The sequence below is a fragment of the Pollicipes pollicipes genome, unplaced genomic scaffold, assembly GCF_011947565.3.
Source record: "Pollicipes pollicipes isolate AB1234 unplaced genomic scaffold, Ppol_2.1 Scaffold_4295;HRSCAF=5057_pilon_pilon_pilon, whole genome shotgun sequence".
In the NCBI taxonomy this organism is placed as follows: domain Eukaryota; kingdom Metazoa; phylum Arthropoda; class Thecostraca; order Pollicipedomorpha; family Pollicipedidae; genus Pollicipes; species Pollicipes pollicipes.
This window is the reverse complement of record NW_023596461.1, coordinates 22,287,398-22,294,525: the sequence shown is the minus strand read 5'-3', so window position 1 is coordinate 22,294,525 and position 7,128 is coordinate 22,287,398. Positions and strand designations below refer to the sequence as shown.

The 7,128-nt window shown below is 55.1% G+C and overlaps 1 pseudogene; it reads left to right on the top strand.

Annotated features, from left to right (window-relative positions):
- The first annotated feature begins 1,266 nt into the window (after positions 1–1,266).
- Positions 1,267–3,562, top strand: LOC119096854 (uncharacterized; annotated as a pseudogene).
- Positions 3,563–7,128: the final 3,566 nt, after the last annotated feature.

Here is a 7,128-nt window from a genome sequence, read left to right as displayed (position 1 = left end):
CCGTCTGCTCTGCGCGTGTCAGCGGGCCGGGCGTGACTTTCTCCGCCTTGTGTTGCAGCTGGTGGCGGCCGGCGCGGAGGAGGAGCCGGAGGTGGTGCAGGCGGTGGCGGTGGCGGCGGCGGAGGAGCCGCAGCAGATCTCGGCGCGCATCGACTCCGACGAGGACCAGATCGCGCTTGAGTCGAGGGTCGACGAACAGGGATCAACCGGACCGCAGCCGGTGCGCGTGGCCCCGCCCGAGGGGTTCGCCAAGGAGGAGGAGACCCCGGGGGCCGACCCCAGGAGCATCGAGGAGCGTGACTCAGGCGGCGGACACGGCGTCAGTCATGGCGGCGCACATGGTGGCGGACACTCTGCCCCGTCTTCCGGGTACGGCGCGCCCCAAAAGCCCTCCGGCGATTACGGACCGCCACACCCGCCGAAGGGCGGCCCTCGCGGACAGGGACCCATCCCGGTGCCGTATGCGGTGCCTGTAAGGCCGGGCACTGTCGTGCTGCCCCACGCACCCAGTAAAGGCCACGGCGGCGGTGGCGGCGGATACCGCGGCGGCGGCGGTGCACATGGCGGCGGCGGATATGGCGGCGGCGGCGGCGGCGGACATGGAGGATTTGGCGGCGGAAAGGGTGGCGGACTCGTGGGCGGCTTTGGAAAGGGTGGTGGAGGACGCGGCCGGCCCCGACCCGTCTACAGACCCAAGCCTCATTACGGTCCCCCTCCCCGCCGACCTCGGCCGCGTCCCCACTACGGTCCTCCCCTCCGCAAGCCCAAGCCCGTTTACGGGCCGCCGAAGGCTAGCTACGGGCCGCCCAAGCCCGTCTACGGACCGCCCAAGCCCGTCTACGGACCGCCCAAGGCTACTTACGGACCCCCCAAGGCTACCTACGGACCACCGCCGAAACCAAGCGGAAGCTACGGTGCGCCCAGCGCAGGCGGACACGGCGGCGGACACAGTGTCGGCGGTGGACACGGCGACGGACACGGTGGCTCCCACAGTGTTGGCGGTGGACACGGCGACGTACACGGCGACTCCCACAGCGGAGGCTCCCAGCACTCTGCCTACGTTGCGCCCCCTCCCGAGCCGTCGTACTCCGCCCCCCAGCACGACGCCGGACACGGTGACGGACACGGTGACGGACACGGAAGCATTGGAGGCTACAGCGGCGGCGGCGGAGGCGGTCACAGCGGCGGCGGCGGTCACGACGGCGGCGTTCACGGCGGCGGCGGCGGCGGCAGTCACGGCAAAGGTGGCGGCGGGGGCAGCGGCGGCGGCGGCGGCGGCGGATACTCGGCGCCCGCCCAGCCGGCCCAGTCGTACGACGCGGCGCCCGTGCACCAGGCGGCCGACGAATACGGAGCCCCAGAGCCGCAGGCGCAGGTCAGCTACGAGGCGCCAGTGCCGCAGGACTCGTACGAGTCGCCTGCACAGCCGCAGGCGCAGTACCAGGAGCCGCCTCAGGGGTACGAGGCGGCGCCGGCGGCGGCCCAGGCAGACGTGTGGCCGGCGCCAGCCGCCGACATGCCCAAGATCGTGTCGCTGGACGTCCAGTGCGATAAGTCGCTGATGCGCGTGTCGGTGCAGTTCGACACGCCATTCTACGGCATCATCTTCAGCAAGGGCCACTACAGCAACTACAACTGCGTGCACATGCAGTCAGGCTCGGGCAGCACCAGCGCTCAGTTCGACATTAGCATCAACGCGTGCGGCACGACCGGCAACACGGAGAACGGCCAGTACGGCTACGGCTCCGACTCGGGCTCCGGCACCTACTTCGAGAACACCATCATCATGCAGTACGATCCGCAGGTGCAGGAGGTGTGGGACCAGGCGCGCAAGCTGCGCTGCACCTGGCACAACCAGTACGAGAAGGCCGTCACCTTCCGACCGTTCCCCGTGGACATGCTGGACGTGGTGCGCGCCGACTTCGCCGGCGATAACGTCGGCTGCTGGATGCAGATCCAGGTGGGCAAGGGCCCCTGGGCGTCGGAAGTGTCCGGCCTGGTCAGATCGGCCAGACCATGACCATGGTGCTGGCCATCAAGGACGACGACAACAAGTTCGACATGCTCGTCCGCAACTGCATGGCGCACGACGGCAAGCGCGCGCCCATCCAGCTGGTGGACCAGGCCGGCTGCATCACGCGTCCCAAGCTCATGTCCAAGTTCACCAAGATCAAGAACTTCGGCGCGTCAGCGTCTGTGCTTTCCTACACGCACTTCCAGGCGTTCAAGTTCCCCGACTCGATGGAGGTGCACTTCCAGTGCACGGTGCAGATATGCCGGTACCAGTGCCCCGAGCAGTGCGCGTCGGCCGGCGGCGCCATCGAGCCCCGGCCTGCCAACGCTTATGACGCCCCGCCGGCGCAGGGCTACGACGGGCCCCGCGTGCGTCGGTCGGCGCCCGCCGAAGACGCCCGCGACGTCGGCATCAACCGCGTCATCCAGGTGGTGTCGTCGCGGGACCTGGCCTTCGCGCTGGAGGCGCCCGCCGGCAACGACACGGAGACGGTGGTGTTCCCGGTGCGCAGCGACGACCACCTGATCTGCATGTCGACGCCCGGCTTCGCGGCCACGCTCATCGTCCTGCTGGCCATCCTCATCATCTCCTGCCTGCTGTCTGCCTTCCTGTGCCTGCGGTACCGGGCGTTCGGCGGCGACCGGTCGGTCCTCTCCGCCTTCGAGAACCCCATCTTCCTGCACAAAAAAAGCGGTCACTTCTGAGCGCGAGGCATTACACGTCGAGCTCATCGTCACCGGGAGAGGCTGGGCTCACGCACCCCTGCCTGGCGAGCCCCGACCTGACCTGACCTGACCTGACCTGACCTGCACCCTCTTCGGACGGCGAAGGCGGTGCCAGGTCGCGTGCCAACGGGCAGGGGTTTGGCGCGGCCGCGGAGTCCGCCGGTCTGGCTCACTCGCGGCCGGCACCGACCACAGGTCGGCCGCCTCATCGTAGCTTAGTGGATCGGCACGACTCTCTCCCACACCCGACTCCCAACACGGGCTGGCTGAACTGGATGGACCACACTAGCGGCCACTGCCTGCCTCGGGTCACTGAGCATATCTCTTTAATCGGGTCCGCTGCTTACGCGGCCGTTTTTGATTTGCCTCCTTCTGTCACGGTTGATGGAGCTTATTTAGCCGTTTGGAAGTCGTTTGAAACTTCGCAAGTGCAAGGACGCTTTGACTGGGAGCGTGCGGATGTAGCTAGGTGAGCCCTGAGTATTCTAGTCGGGGAAGTTGCCAAATAACAACACATTTCCCTGAAATGTGTAATCACTGCTCAATGGTCAAAAGCTCAAACTGGGTACTCGACTGTCTACTTGCTCAACATTTGTTGGCATGACACTGCCTGCTCACCGTTTGTTTATAGCTGGTCGTCACGCTGCTTCCAGTGGGGAAAGAGTGGTGAGAAGTGTTGTTGTTTAACTTAAGGTAGAGTGGGTGAGAAAAAAGAGAATGGGTAAGGCGATGCGTCGAGTGTAAGGCGTCTGAGTGTAGTACAAACTACGCACCGCAAAAGCTAGAAAGCATGACTAGATAGCGATCAGAGGCCCGAGGCAGCGACTCGCTAGTGTCTCCACCCAGATCAGCTGACCCCACAGCGGCTCGTGGCACCCATAAGCCGCTGCCGCTGGCATCTGGGCAGTGACACTGCAGTGACGCCATCGTGGGGACGTGGCCTGGGCCGTCGCCCGACCCACTTCCAGTGTGGCGCGGGTGAGCCGTCCGTCACCGTGCCGTAAGGGTGACGTCGGCAGCCTCGCTGCCCGGATTCTGGCCCCTGCTGTCCTCTCCTCCTCGGAGCAGCCGTCGCTCGCGACAATACCTGTACATACTTGTGATATATGTGTATCCCTGTACTTCGAGGACGACCTGTAGATGCGCCTATTTATTTTTGTTGTTGTCTTATTTGTGGAGAGGTCGCTGGACGTCGGTACCGTCAACGGCTTGTTACGAAGAAAGAGTGAGAAATGTTACCATGCATCCGAACAGCTGATGCTGATTGTTACTGTTATTTTTGTTGTGCATTGTCTGTTACGTCGTGTGAGGGTGTGAACCTTGCGTGGTAGATGACCTGGGCAGATCCAGGGGCGCATGTCGAGAAGTGTACAGTGAGCTGAAGCGAATGAAAGGTGCCAGAGATTACTAATTTGGTGTAACATGATCGCGAGTGAGACAATAAATGAAAAAATGGTATGTCGCGTTTTTCCCTCCATTCTCTATGACTAAAGGCAAACTGAACGTCCTGCGTAAGGATTTGATTTTCATACTTACATACATACATACATACATACATACATGCATGCGCACATGCATACATACATACATACATACGTACGTACGTACATGCATACCTGTGTGCATGCATGTATAAATACATACATACATACGTTCATATATATATATATATATATATATATATATATATATATATATATATATATATATATATATAATATATATATATATATATTCGATCAGTATTCTAGCGGCGATGTACTGCCGACTCCTTCCTGTTGTTTCGGCACAGGTCACATATTGACTCATTTATCACTCATCTTAAATTCCAACATTTTAACATAAAGCTTACGGGGGAGGAAGAGGACGAAATCGGCTCTTTGTCTTTCCTTGATGTGCGAGTTCGAAAGTCAAGGCAAATTTGAAATCTCCGTTTATAGAAAGCCCACGTTCACTGGTCTTGGACTGAATTTTTCGCATTCATTTCCGACGCTTTTGAGCTATTTGGTGTGGAAACAGCTAGTTACAGAGCTTTCCGTTTAACTTATAACCACAACCTCTTTTGTTTCGACCTTGAAAAGGTTTTTGGATATAAAATATGTCAAAGCCCCACCGTTCAAAAAGTCCTGAGGCTAGATTAGTATTGTGTTAGCCATACTTGGAAAACAGTCCATGCAAATGAAGAACGAGCCTGCAAACTTGTTACAACATTTTATCATTTTCTGTCTCCTAGAATCATATTAATAAACCCTTTTACTGTTGGATCTTTCTTCAAGTTAAAAAGACAAGCTGCTTAAATGTTTTGCCTACACAATAACTCATAAATATTGTTGTGCTTCGTTTAGAACGTCTTACGTGGGTTCAGCCGTTCGTAACTTGCATTGTACAGTGCAGCGACACTTGGGAAGTTCGGACCGTGCAGGTAGCATTTTGGCTAACGCAGACCTTCCGTCCATCCGAGACTATTCATTCGCGTGTAACACGCACTTAAACGTTGAAAAGTTCTCCGTATTAGGACGCCACAGCGGTTCTCTCGATCTTGAGGTTTTAGAAATACATTATATTCACCAAAAACCGTGAATATCACGCGCCTGCATATTTTTTGCAAATTATGAGGTAGCCTTTTCCATACGGGGTCAATAGGGCACTTCGTCGTGTCCTTTTGTTGTATTTTTTAATCTGTCCTTTTAATGCGCGGAGAGGTTGCGTTAGTTGTGCGGCTGTGGCCGTTGTCATGACGAGCGATGCCGATTGAATGTTCTAATATCTCATCGTAGCTTGATTGAATCTATACCATTGAACACATCCTAATGATCACTGAGCGATTTCAAGGCCTTTATCATTGCACTGGAATATTTGCTTTGCACGAGCTCAACAGCAGAAGACACAATGATGCTTAGCTTAGAAATCACGCTGACGGCACATTGGCTGTCATTTAGCCTCTAAATCCCTTGTAGTTCCAATCGACAAAGTGATTAATGTGGAATTGGCTGATTTTTTTCCTTTGTGGACAGTGTGACGAAAATAATTGCAAAACTCTAACGTTGTGCACGGGCATAATCCACAATAACTGGGCTTTGCGTGTACATACTCTTCATGGACAAATCTCTCCCAATTAAAACCACAGCATGTACATGCATTGTACGATATGTACCACAGCATGTACATGCATTGCACCACATGTACCACGGCATGTATTCCAGTCCGGTTTCAGAAAAACTGACCGGTTGGTTTCTGAAGGCGACAAGTTTCGTTCGCCTGAGTGCTGTCATTGTCTACAAGATTATAACAGCTAATTAGTCTGCCAACGTACTACAAAAAAGCTTCTTACTGGTATTAGAAAACTTGGCTAGCTTAGCAATGAATTAAGCGTCGATTTAGCATAGCAATATCGTCCCTGCATGGGTTCTGTACCCACCTATGACGATGTAATACTTCAGCTGACTTGACAAAGTCCTTGTCATGATATTCTTTACAGTGCCTTGAGCAAAACACGATCTGTTGTAATAAAAGGCGGTATGTGAATGCAGCCAGCTGAAAATCTTTAGCTGATTTCACGTGCCTCCCACAAATCCCGCCCGGCAACCTATGTCGTCTCTGGTTGGCGTAAGAAGCCAAAGTGCTCACAAGTAAAGCTGAGATGCGAAGCCATCAAACTTCAACGTCCCAGCTGAAACTGTTCCATGATGAGATGAGGATACCGGAAAGAGGGAATCCGCTTCCGTCTGAAACTGGGATGACATGGACCCTACCATCCGGAGCCTAGGAACACATTCCGAAACCTACCCCTTGTGCGTCTTGTTCGGGATAATCGTTAAAGCTTTGTCCCTCTCCTATGTTATCAGTAACGCTAAACATAACGCACTGCGTGCAACAGGAATTGTGCTGGGTTGACACATCTTCTGAAATGTAACACACCGCATAAATAGAAATTATTTAGGTCATTTAGGAGAAAACGTTGCAGTTTTAATGGGCAAGTATTGTAATCACTGTGTCAAAAAGTTAGAATATTTGTCTTGTTATTGTGCCAAGGAACAACAAAGTTGCGCATTGTCTTTTAACTATTTATCTGACTGATATCCTGTAGGCTATCCCAGGTTATGTCAGAGTCAAGGAAAACACATGACATGCACCATACTCGCGGTCGTCAAAGTCGGTAACACACCATATACCCAACAGGACAGCCTTACAGCCCTAGACCACACTAGTCGGCGCAATTTGAACGCTGGACTGGGACTATTCCCAAACATCTCAGAGCACGTTTTTCTAGGGACGCTGACCTATCGGTGGTCTTCGACGGTTAAGTGTTGCGTCGAAGTTTGAGAGGCAGCTCGGCAGATAAACTGCCTTCTGCCGGCTGCAGGAGCTCTGATCCTGGGAGAGAGTTGG